General features: G+C 42.8%; 1 protein-coding gene across 2 annotated transcripts in view; it reads right to left on the bottom strand.

Annotated features, from left to right (window-relative positions):
• NFKB1 (nuclear factor kappa B subunit 1) overlaps positions 1-5835 on the bottom strand; it is a 135098-nt gene extending 129263 nt beyond the window's left edge. Inside the window, exon 1 of one of the 2 annotated variants that reach the window (XM_051819545.3) lies at positions 4802-5835. The gene's annotated coding sequence lies outside the window, so the exon portion shown is untranslated. The remainder of the gene's footprint in view (positions 1-4801) is intronic. The other variant, XM_051819546.3, reaches the window with a different exon arrangement.
• Between the last annotated feature and the right edge of the window lie 7323 nt (positions 5836-13158).

Genomic DNA, 13158 nt, shown 5'->3' on the forward strand with positions numbered 1-13158 from the left:
CCTTGGATTAGAAAGCAGTGCTCACAGCATAGTTTCCTTTTTGGAAGGTACTAGCATTGAAAGTACAGTTTCAGTGGGGTTTAGAGAAATTCTCACTTTGCCAAGAAGTTACTTTTTCACTTGTACAATCGTCATTTATCATTTCAATTACTTCATTGCCATGCTTGACAAGTGCCTCTCTTAAACTTTGAAATGAAAAGGCACTTTTCCAGATCATCAATCCCTTTTTCAGAATGAAATGCTTCCCTTTTGGAAGACAGTAGGTATTTTTTAAAAATAATTTACTTGTTCTAGTAAACTTAAAGTGCACTTTAGAAAATATAATACCTAGGAAGCAGAAGCTGTTTTTTTTTTTTTTTTTTTGGACTCTTTCTTAAAGAAGGAAGGTAAAATAGTTTAACTTTTGGTCCTTATAGAAAAAAATACTGCGTATTTAACAATATAATCCATTCATTCAACAATGAATTATTGAACGCCTACTATGTACAAACAAGCACAATGCTAAACATCACATATTTCTGTGTTTGTCAGTATAGGTGAGATATTTTCTTCTAGCTGGAACTAAAGGATTTGATTCTCTCAGCTTTTTTTTTTTTTCTTTTTATTTCATTTTTTGTAATTCAGGCTCTTCAGAGAATAAGCCATATGGAATATTCAGTCTTTAAAGTTAAATAAGCAAAAACTTTTTCAGTTAAATAACAAAACAAAACAGGATCTATGGATAGTTTAAACCTATTGGTATCTACTGATAGTGTTGGTCAGAATCAAAACTGTTAAAGGTGGGCATTTAGCTTAGTGATTTAGATGCCAATGCATACACGTGCAGCTCATGCCAGAGTACCTGGGTTGTCTTTGATACCTGGCTCCGGCTCCAGATTCTAGGTTCCTACTAAAGCAGACCCTAGGAGACAGTGGCAACGGTTCTGCCATCTCCATGGGAAAGAATTCCTGGCTCCTGGCTTTAACCTTGCCCCTGTCCTGGCCATTGTGGGCATGTGGATATGAACCTGTGGATGGGAGCTAGCTCATTCTCTCTCAACTAAATCCATTTTTAAAAAAGTAAAGCTACTTGAAAGGATTTGAGTCTGATGGCAAATGGTAAATGACAAGTAGTAATTTGAAATGAGTGATTAAATCTGTATCATGATTCCAATTTCAAAAAGGTAACAAATTAAAGCAAGTGGAACTTGTATTATTAATAAGTCTGTATTAGTCACTAAACAAAACATAAGGAGTAAATAATTGATCTTTTTCAAAGTTAAAATACAGTATTTTTATGATTAGTATTCTAAGCAAATGTGTTTATTGTTTCTATAATGTTTAACAAATCATATCTTATAATAATTTTATTTTGTGTAACACTGTTAGGCTTTAAATTGTTTGTGGTGAAACAATGCAATTTTATTCCACAACTAATTTTCTAAACTACTGGCTGATTTTCAAGGCCAGGCCCACCAACCTCCTCTGAAAATCTGGAAGACAGCATATTAATCCATGCAGGAACCATATCTAATACAGCAGAGACCAAGGGTATGAAGTAATTTCATTAACATGAAATGAATGGCACCACTTTTTCTCTTATTCATCCACCAGTGATGAACTGGATACTCATTAATGAAATATCACAAAGATAAGGGGTTCAGTTATATTCAACCATAACTATTAACTCTACCAAATTATGTGGCTTCAGATACTGATCTATTTTGATAAACAAATAAAAAGCAAGGGCACTAAGCTGACTTACAGTACTATGGCACCAGACCCAAACAATTCTCCTGAAAGCCTCTAGTTCTTTAAAACTTTCAAAGTCTCCTGCAGTGACAGAACTAATTCAAAAGGCTATGCATGCCCCTGATAACTTATGCACTTGCCTTTAAGAACACAGAAACTGAGCTCACAATTTATGGAAGGTGCAAGAGTACATATGAATTCCCAGAAAGCAGGATAAATTGCTCCACTGTGGTTTACTGGTCACCAGGAAGCAGTTCGATTAACCCTTATTAGACATAAATGTGAATATAAAAGCAAAACATCTTGAAGTACCTTCCAGCACTAAAATTCTATTCTTCCTTCTCCTCCTTGACTTCTTTTAGTAAAGCATTCCCATTTTGCTATGATTCACATCGTAACAGAAAGCCAATTAACCACCTATACAAAACAACCGTCCCACTAAAAGACAAATCAAGGAGAAATTTGCACAGCTGTTGATTCATATGTGCCCATATGAATGTGAATCCTGCTCAATCTGTAGACAGAAGAGCGTAATTTGAATATTTACTCACTGTTAAACTGCTCTCTCGACTCTTGCAGATCTAACTTCCTACAGCAGTCACCTCCTTGAAAAGCACATCTACTAGTATGTTCTGAAGGTAAGATATTTTGAGCACTCATCAAAAATCTGTATAACAACACAGATAGAATTACTTTAACTTATGGTTTTAAACTGTGAACTACTTTTCTACTCTTTGAGTTCAAACTAATTGAAGGTTAGGAAGTAACCACTTCCCCCCAGAAGCCAGAACTTTCGCCTCTTCTGAACAGGGGAATATCTCACTTCAATTAGGTAAAAATAAGGGTTTGCTGATTGAATCATTGTCCAAGATCCATGTAAGCTGCCAACTGTTTATCTAAATTTCCTATCTAACACAATGGGCAATCCCTCAAAGTCAGGGCAGTAACTTACTTCATCCACTACCTGGAACTCTAAAAACAGTAGCAAAAACAACCTGCATAAATATTAGTTACTCAATCTAGTTTCAATTTGTTTCAAGGAACAATGATAAGAGAAATGCAAGGACTATGATCAGTAGATCTATAAACCTGCCTATTTCAGAATAACTGAGCTTTAACCAACTCCAACTCAGTCATCACAAATGATATTGTTTAAGTGGTAGGAGTAAAAGGAAGTGCAAAGATCAAAGGAGTGCTCACAAAGGGGAACAAGACCATTTTTATGGGTATACTCCTCATTTTACTGAGTTTGAAAAACAGGAGCATCTACTCAGCCCACGTGAGGGCCAACTGTAGCACAGAAGATAAAACTGCAATTTCAAAACTAGGATAACAGATTTGCAAATCACCACCAACTCCTAATAGGATTATACTGTTTTCTTAAATATGTTCTTCAAGTAGTTTAAAAGTGGTACACTTTCCACAACAAGCAGCAGTTAATTTCCAGCATTAAAACCTACATACAATGAGTCTTCTGTGTTCAAGTTGGCCTACTAGGCTGCCCAAGAAGACATTTTACCTAAACAAGTGAAGGAAGGCATTGAGGAGTTGCAGGTATATCAATATGGATGAACAGTTTTATGAGATTTCCTGTTTCCATTTCATACACATATACACACCCTTCATTTTAGGAATTCAATTCCATGATAAATGTAAAATGCCAAAAGAAACACACCTCTTTTGATTTCCTATCTTCCTGAGCTCATCAGCTCAAAAAGCATTTCACTTTATTTACCTAATTTCTTTAGTACATAAAACAATAGAAGGATTCATCTCTAGAAAGCACAATATTAAAATCAAGAAAACAACATACTTCAGCTAAGGGTTTTATTTTAATTAAGTTTCCTTCTTAAAGTTCCAGCACATACTAATACAGTTAAAACTATTCAAGAATATTCAGTTGAGGAATCCTGCTAGAAAAATAATTATTGATAATTTTGTTTTCAAGTATTAGTATTTACCAAAGATCTTCAGTTTGTAGAAAAACATTCTGATGCTAGAACTATTAAATATTTTAGCAATACCATAACATTTTTCTCAGATTATAAGCTTTATAAGAAAACCTTGGAGTTAAACAATGTTATTTCATAAGCTGCAATGTTGAAAACCTCTAGTTAAAAGATCAGAAATTGTCCTCAGTCTTGATAACTAAATCCTAAATCATTAAGTACCAGTTAAGTTTCAGGATAGGCCAAATTAAACACGTCCATCAGAGTCTATTTTAAAAGCCCATAAGAAAACTTATCTTTAGAATAGTCTTGGTTTATATCATGAGTTTGGTTTTCGAGGTTAGGCACAATGCACGATGCCACTGTCCAGAGCTTTACATAATCCAGTGAAAAGTGCTCTAAGTGTGATTTCTCATCTTTCTCTAACGCCAGGCCCTGGAGGATGAGTACCAGGCCCCCATTTTTTGAAAACTAATGCGCAGGTCCAACAGCAGGTGAACAGATTAGGCCCTGTCGCTGTGTGTGTGAGTGTGCGTATGTATGTACACACGCCGGGCACTTGTGGGAAGTGAGGGCTTCTCTCTTTCAGAAGTCCAATAGGGAGGAATAGGCTCTCCTGTTTAATTCTGGGAAGCTGGGGAGGGCTTTTCCAACCTAGAGAACTGACAAGCACTTCTGCTTTCATTTCATGGAACGCCCTTAGGTGAAATCTGGTTCTGCACTGCACCAACCACCTTCCCCGATCTCCTCCGCGCCGCAGCGTACCCCAAACCTCCAGACACCCCCAGACAAAGACAAGGGGTGTGGATTAAAAAAAAAAGTTTCCAAGAGTCGCTTCTGGTACCCGTGCTCGCCGGGCAGCGGGGCTCAGGAGACAGGAGGGTTCCGGCGGCCGCGGCCCTTCGGCCGCACAGCCCCGCGCAGTCCGGATGTGCCTTCCCCCCAGTCGCCAAAGCCCATGTGCCTCTCAACTACTGTCAACCTCCTCCCACGGTCTGGCCCAGCGGTTAGCGCAAGAATGAGGAAGGCCAAGGGGGCGTACCGGGGCTGCGGGCCGGGTGGGCGGCGGGACGCGGCCCCCAGTCCCCAGCGAGGCCCCCACTTGCCCGAGTTTGGCTTACCCTGGTGGCGGGTCCGCGCGCGGCCTCCCGGCGCCTAGGGGCTGCCCTCCGGGGCGGCGCGGGCCTGCGCGCTGGCGAAGGAAGAGGCAGCAGCCGGCTGGAGCCGGCGCCCGAGCGGGCCCGGGTGCGGGTCGGAGCGCGGGAGCAGGCGCGCGGTCGGACCGGGCCGGGCCCGTCAGCGCCGCGCCATGTCCGCAGCGCGGGCGGAGGCAAGCGCCGGGCGCTCGGCAGCCGGGCGGCGCTGCACCGCCTTCCTGGCCCGGCGGCTCCGGCCTGGGCTGCGCCGGTCTGTGGGCACGGGGAGGCAGGCGGCGTTCAGGCCAAGGGCGGCGGTGGCGGTGGCGGCGGCAGGAGGCCCGACCGACGGGAAAGGCAGGGGAAGCTGTCAGCGCGTCGCCGGGCCGCTCCGGTGGCGAAACCTCCTCTTCCTGCCCGGCTCGCTGGTGCACTTCTCTCTCTTGCTCTCTCGCTCACTCTCTCACTTCCTGGCTGGAAATTCCCACTGACGTCGAGAGAGAAGACCGACAGACGGACACAGGCGCGCACGCCGCGGGGGCGGGAGGTGGGGTCGCCGCCGGGGGTGGGGAAAGCCCGCACTTGTGGAGGCGCCCCGCGCCCCCGGTCCGGCCTGGCGGGGCGGCTCGGCTCCCGCCCCTGGCGGCAGCGTAGAGACGCGGAGCGCGCTCAGGCGGCCTTGGACGCTCGGGTGGCCTGCAGGGCTCTTGCTGCTGGCCCGGCGCTCTCGCAGCCTGGAGGGCTGGGGGCGAGCGGGGACGTCCCCAGGAAGCGCCTGCGGGCCCGAATTGTCCGGGCAAGCAGGCGGCGGCTGTGGGAGCGGGCGGTCCGGAGTCCTGAAAGGCAGGCCCGAGCAGCTGGCGGCGATGAGGGGTCGGCATGCATCCAAGCCTGCCAGCTACAAAAATAAATCTCATCTGTATGTTCCATTTAAGTCCGTCTCGGTTACACCCGAATCTCCTCACAGAGTAAACTGGAATTCCGATAGCATAACTGACTTAGGTCCAATGCAGTAGGAACATCTTCTGGGCGTTGGCGAGGTCTTTAATCTCCTGGTTTTGCGCCAGTTATTCACAGCTTCCACCCAGAGCTACGGTCGGGCCTTTTGATGATTACCGTGGATAGAATGAGAGTGAGGGTGGCAGCGATGGTTTTGGTTCACGGGTCATAGGGAAATCTTGATTTGGCAGAAAGGAGTTTTTCTTTTTACCTTTCTTCCTTCCTTCTTTCCTTCTTTACTTTTTTGCTGGGTAGACTGCTACTGGCACCTGCAGACGGGCCTCCCCTTGACCACCATTCCTGGATTTGAGCTGCTGCCCGCACCTGACACTGCGCTAAGCACGGGCTGGGGAGACACTATGGTAGGTTAGCACCCCAAGAAAGAACTCTGAAGGGGGCAGCATCCCATATGAGCACCTGTTTGAGCCCCACTGCTCCACTACCAATCCAGCTCTTTGCTAATGCACCTGAGAAAGCAGCAGAAGATGGCCCAAGTATTTGGGTCCCTGCCACCCATGTGGGAGACCCCAGTGGTCTTCTGTGACCACTTAAGGAGTGAGCCAGTGGGTGAAGAACTTTCAAAACAAATAAATAATCTTTAAAAAAAAACACATTTGCAACGAAATACAGACGATGAAAGATATATTTTTTAAAAATCTCGAACTATAATATATGCTTGAGAGCTCATTGTTTCATTACTGAGTTCAGTGCCAGAAGTACGTTCAGCTTTAAAACCTTGCTAATAAAAAAAAAAAAGGAAAAAAAAATAAAACCTTGCTAATGTTGCTGGGGCTTTGGCTCCCCAGTAGCACCTGTGTCTCACTCCTTGTGTGCCCCCTCCACAACCCCCTTCCCGCGCGAGGTTGCAAGACCCTTCCTGGTGGTATGTTTGGCAAAGGGACAGAAATCTGTTTCACCGGGTTTCAGGTGAGCCTCTGAGGACCTTGGGCCTCCCAACAATCTGCTCCAAAGTCGTTGGCTGTAACTCCCAGACACTGTCTGAAAGCTAAAATTTAGAGGACTCACCCAAGTTGAAGGCAATGACATTTCAGAAATTCTGTGACAGTGTTTGTTGGACACTGCTGGAAGCTGAACTAATACTGCACTTTAGTAGACTAATGTGTCACATATATAAAATGGTTTTTGCTGCTTAATAGAGATATGGAGTCCATAACCCCCATGAAACAAAGCATAAGAAAAGTGGGTTTCCCCCTTTATGGGCTTTGTATGCACAAGCACACTCTGCGTTCTGCATGGCCTGGTACCCTGTTACCAGAAGATGGTTAACTAGGATTGTTGCAGTGGTACAGCCAGTGTGACATGTTTGGGGAACAAAAATGGAAGGATGTTAGTGAAAAGGATTAAATTAGAATTCAAATTCAAGATGATCCCATAGGAGGAACTCAAGATGGAGGGTGATGTGTTAAGCAGGTGCATTAGTTTCCTAGGGCTAACAGCAGTGACAAATTACTGATACCCTTTCTCCTAAGGAGAAAATAACCAAAACTTGATGAAACTGGAGTTGAGAATACCCAGCTGGTCATGTAGGTACATTGGGAGCAACTGACTGGATAAAGATGCACACAGGTCCGTGGTTAACACGCCTCATTAGGAAGCCAGAAAGCCCAGTGAAGCTGTGGCCAGTTTGCAAAGCCTTTGCACAAACAGCACTCATCCCCTCATCTTCACCTATCCAACACAGAAAGCCAAGAACCCTCTTGTCACAGTGCTAGAACTCCACTGCCAACTGAACGTGGAATGCGTGTGACATAAATAATAACTTAGGCTGTGCACTTACTCCTCATGTAGGATCTCTGTCCTTAATGTGCTGTACACTGAGGCTTAATGCTATAACGAGTACTCAAACAGTATATTTCACTTTGTGTTTCTATGGGGGTGCAAACGATTGAAATCTTTACTTAATGTACACTAAACTGATCTTCTGTTAAAAAAAAAAAAAAAAAGAAACTATCAATTCCCAACTTGACTCCCACTGGGATTAAACATGACAATAGGTCTGATCTGATTTCATCATCATTTAAAAAAAAATCATCTATTATTTTTCACTTTATGTTTCTGTGTGGGAACAAACTGTTGAAATCCTTACTTAAGGTATACTAAGCTGATCTTCTGTATACTAAGATAATCGAAAATGAATCTTGATGTGAATGGAAGGGGAGAGGGAGTGGGAAAGGGGAGGGTGGTGGGTGGGAGGGACGGTATGGGGGGGAAAGCCATTGTAACCCATGAGACGTACTTTGGAAATTTATATTCATTAAATAAAAGATAAAAAATAAATAAATAAATAATAACTTAGGGGGCACGTGCACCCTGGTCTTTTGAATGAGTAACCCTTCCTGAAACAATGACTAGGGATAACTTCCCTAGAAGGAAGCCCTGAAGAACCTGTAGCTGCCGGCTGCTTGGGAGCCAGGTTTTTTTCTTTGTCTTACTCCTGGCTTGATTAGCCCAAATATATTCCTTTCTGCCTACCACTGAAGTCCGTGGTCTATGTGTTTCCATTTGCATACACGCTAGACCAGAACCCTCGAGTTTTCTGCGTTATTCTGTTGCCACAAGTTGGAGGGCTTAAAGCAGGAGGCATTTATTCTGTCACAGTTCTGGTGGAAGAAGAACCAAGGTGACTTCGAGACTGTGCTGCTGAAGACCAAGGTAAGAGTCCTGTGCGCTTTCTAGCCTCAGGTGGCTCCAGCAAACCTTGCAGTCTTTGATTTCACTGCACCACTCCAGTCCATTCCTCTGTTGTCGTATGACTTACTTCCATCCCTGTGTCTCTTCTGAGTCTTGGTATCCAGATATCCTCTTCCTCTTACTGAGGCACATTGGATTTAGAGCACACATATAGTATGACCTCTCATAATTTTATCACATCTGCAAAGACCCTTCTTCCAAGTAAATTCATGTTTGTAGGTGCCTGGAGTTAGGACTTGAACATGTGTTTTTAGGGGGTGCAATTAATTGTACTACAGGTGACAAAACCATAACAGCCCCCAGTTTACTATTTTTGGCTCACTAGTTAACCTTCCTGTATTCCTACTTTGGTGTTCAACATTTTCTATACTCATTACAAACCTGCTCTCAGAAGGTTTCTTACAAATACATCTGCTGTAAAATATCAGAAGGAATTTGCCATGGTCAGGCTACAAAGAAAAAAATAGGTCTGAATGTGAAATCCAAGGCATTAATATTATGAAAAAATCAGGTTGTGTTTGTCACTAGTCTTTGAAATCTCATGAAGCTAAGTGCTGGAAATGTCAGTATGCAGAGAATTCTGAGGTTGAGATCTGAGGAGAGTGCACACTGACAGTGTGAAATTACACAATGTGTGAAGGGGATGCACAAATTCACACCCATACTCCTGAGTGTTGCAAACTCTAAGACTTACGGTGAGAATAGACTGGATTGTATTGTGTTTCTATAAAAGGTACAACTTGTTTGGGATTATGACGTCACCTCAACATACTTAGAAATAGTTGGGTCATAGGTCCTAGCTGTGATACAGGCCCAAGATGAACTGGAAAGGCCTTACTAAACTTGAAATCAGACTTGAGTTTGAGTCCTGCTTTTAATTATCTGGGTAGCTTTTCCCAAGAAATAGTTTGAGCTTGAGTTACTTCACTTGTAAAATAACCACACCATTACAGTTTATATTATTGGACACATAATAGCTTCTTATGACATTTTATACATTGTATACATATGTGTTACAACATATAAATTGTATCATGTATAAATATAAAACAATGTATATGTTTGTTATTATGACAACTAATTCATTATGGACACTTAAGAGAAATAAAGCAGGCCAAAAGTCCTATACAAGTATAAATGGGTGGGTATTTGGCCTAATGGTTAAGATGTCAATTAGGATACTACATCCCACTTGGGAATACCTGGGTTTTCTCTTTCTCTCTCTCTCTTGGCCCCTCGAATAAATATATACATAAAAACTATAAAATTATACTTTTAAGGATAAATCATTATTATAAGAACTTGTAAATAAAAATAAAATTAGGTTAATTTCCCTATAGGCTTAAGGGACATGAATTCTCACAGTGTTGACCACCAGGACATACGATCGTTGTCATGCTTCTCCCTATTGATGGTGATATTTCATTTCACCTTCGTTAAAACTCCTGTACTGTTAGCTGGTCTTGTTAGGAGAGCACTCAGCCTCTTTACATGCTTACGAAAGAGAAAGGAGGTAGAACCTTTACTCCCAACATAAAGCCAGAAGACTGACCCCTTCTGTGTGCAGTAGCCAGGAGAAAAGTGATTTGTAAAATAGGTTACAGTACCAGGAGCGAACCTAACAAAAGAGGACAAAACAGTCATCTTTCTATACAAAGATTCCAGGATTTCACTCCCTTAGCAATGAAGGCACATTGACACAGAGAAGTTAATTTGAAAGACGAGTGCCATTGGTTTTTACAGGTACTAGCATCTTTTATGTTGGTTCCAATGAGTATTTATGTGCTCTGATTACTGCTGTCAAAGAGTTCACAAAAAATAGGAGTGTGTGTAATTATGGTACCAGGCAGAGGATAGTACTTTAAGTGCTTTCATGAGGGTGCATGAAAATGGGTAGGAAGAGATACCACAGTGCTGGAAATGTGGCCAGGTGGTTAGGCTCTCAGGTAGAGGAATCCAGCACTGCCTTCAAATTTAAAACCACTGCCTGATTGTACCCTTCTTAGAAAATAACTCATTCCTGTTCTGCCCTGATAGCTGTGTGACTGAAACATCTGGGTAGTTGTTGTGAGCCTCCTTGCAGTTATCTGTAGAAGGGGTGATGACCGTGCCCATTGCACTGAGAAGTTGTAAGGTCAGATGAGATAATGCATGTGAAGCACATACTGAGGGGAAACTGCCCCAGGAATGCCCAGATATGTTGGGTGTTATCATTAATGCTTTCTCAGAAGATTCACTTAATGAAGAAGATAGCATTTGGTGGCTGTTGGAGTGAATGGTGGATAAGATATGATGGCAAAATGATCAGGAGAGAGAAAACAGATGGATGTGTGGGAGTGAGACCTAAATACATGAATCTTAGTTTAAGACACAGTTTGTAGCAAAAAGACTCAGGAAGTGGATTTACTCGGGTATGTTGCAATAATTAATCCAAAACAAAGGTCTAGATCTGTTCTCAGATGCCCAAGGTTCAACCACTTGTCTCTAACAGCTCCTCCCTAAGGCACATTTATAGCATTTAACATGTATTCCGTAAATAACAACAAAATGTTCAAAAGTACTCTAGTCTCAAAATATTTGAGCAAAGAGCCTGATCAAAACAGAGGAAGTACATGTTGTTTCACCCCAAAAAAAAATGGCTATAAATGCATATCGTTTAGTCAGAGAGATTCTGGGAGAAGGAGGTGGTTTGGGAGAGCCAGGATCTGGGAGGAAGTCAAGGTGCCATCTGCATTCAGCACCCCAGGATGCAGATGGAGGGAGAGGAGTTGCAGTTAGTGGAGCATAGAGAGGTCCTGGCGTGGTTAATCTTCGTGCTATGAAGCAGTAAAAGCGGATGGAATGCCTATTGCTTCCCTCTTTATGGGACTCACAGAATATTATTTCTTGCCTCTCAACAATAATCACTGTGGAATTTGTTAACAATGTAACCGGGAAGAACAAAGATCATCTTAACAAAAAAATACAAATTCTATGTAAATGAACTGCTAATGCAAGAAAGAACTGATGTTTTCTGAGATCCGTCTCTCCGTGAGAGATGATTTGGATTCAAGCTAATATGGTATCAGTGGAAAGACTAACCTATCCCATTTGTGTGTGTGTGTGTGGGGAGTACTTTGTATTTGTTGTCTTGTTTCCGGAATTTTAAAAAAAGTGTATTTATTTGAAAGGAGGAGAGAGAGATGGATTCCCTCTAGTGGTTTACTCCCCAAATGCCTGCAATAGCTGAGCCTGAGCCAGGGTGAAGTCAGAAGGCAGGAACTCAATCCAGGTCTCCTACGAGGGTGGTAGGGACCCAACTAGGTGAGCCATCATCTGTTGCTTCCCAGGATGTGCATCAGCAGGAAGCTGGGCTGGGGATGGATCTGGTAGTGGAACCCGGGCATTCCAATAGGAGATGTGGGGAACCCAAATGCCATTTTAATCCCCGTGCCACAATCTTCACCTCCTGTGTCCAGCATATTTACATGCTGTTTGGGTTAAAAATAAAAGCAGCTATGTAAAAACCACCCTACATTGACTTAATACAATAAAAATTTTTTTTCTCTCACACACAAAATCAACTGCAGAAACTCCTGGCTCCATGGCTTACCTGGGCAGCTCTTCTCCAGGTAGCGACTAAGGGATTCAGAATCCTCCCATCATCTAACCAGCATTGTGTGTTGCCTCCATAACGTCTCAGTACAAAGACCCAGGAAATATGGTTTTGCTGTTTGTATAGGAGGAAGAAATAGTTTGGGTGAGCAAACATTAGTATCTGCTATACTTGTATTAACTTACTTGATTCTCAACCATATCAAATAGGCTGTCATTATTACACTCATTTTTACAGTTGAGTAATGTTTCATAACTAATAAGCAGGGTAGCTAGCACATGAATACAGTTGACTTAACCCTAATGTCCATGCTATTAAACATTATACTAAACTATTATCCAATGATATAAAAAGGAGGATATAAGAGACTTTTGGAAGATATGGTCATTGACATGTTTACAGATTATAAGTGCAATTTGAGAAGGAGGAAGATTCGTAGATGGGTGTGAGTTTTCTAGTCTGGATGACAAGAATGGTAATGTGTTAACTGAGCGAGAACAAGTGCAAATCTGTTTTAGACATGTCTAGTATGATAGGCTCAGAGAGACTTCTACAAGGACATGAGTAATGTGGAACTAGAAATTCAAAGGTAATGCTCAGACATAGGGTTGGAGGGATACACCAAGAGATGACTGCAGGGGCCAGCACTGTGGCGTAGTAGGTAAAACCACCGCCTGCAGTGCTGGCATCCCATATAGGTGCCAGTTTGAGTCCTGGCTACTCCTCCTCCAATCCAGCTCTCTGCTATGGCCTAGGAAAGCAGAATAAGATGGCCCAAGTCCTTGGGCTCCTGCACCCATGTGGGAGACCTAGAAGAAGGTCCTGGCTCCTGGCTTCAGATTGGACTAGCTCCAGCCATTGCGGCCGTTTGGGGAGTGAACCAGCAGTTGGAATATATCTCTTTCTCTCTCTCTCTCTACCTCTGCTTCTCAGTAACTCTGCCTTTCAAATAAATAAGTAAATCTTTTTTTTTTTTTTTAAAGAGAGAGATAACTGCAGAGATGCAGTGGTTGTCTGCAGAGAAGATTTCTAAAAC

Source organism: Oryctolagus cuniculus, chromosome 8 (genome assembly GCF_051225735.1).
Source record: "Oryctolagus cuniculus isolate XC-2025 breed Fujian yellow rabbit chromosome 8, ASM5122573v1, whole genome shotgun sequence".
Lineage (NCBI taxonomy): Eukaryota > Metazoa > Chordata > Mammalia > Lagomorpha > Leporidae > Oryctolagus > Oryctolagus cuniculus.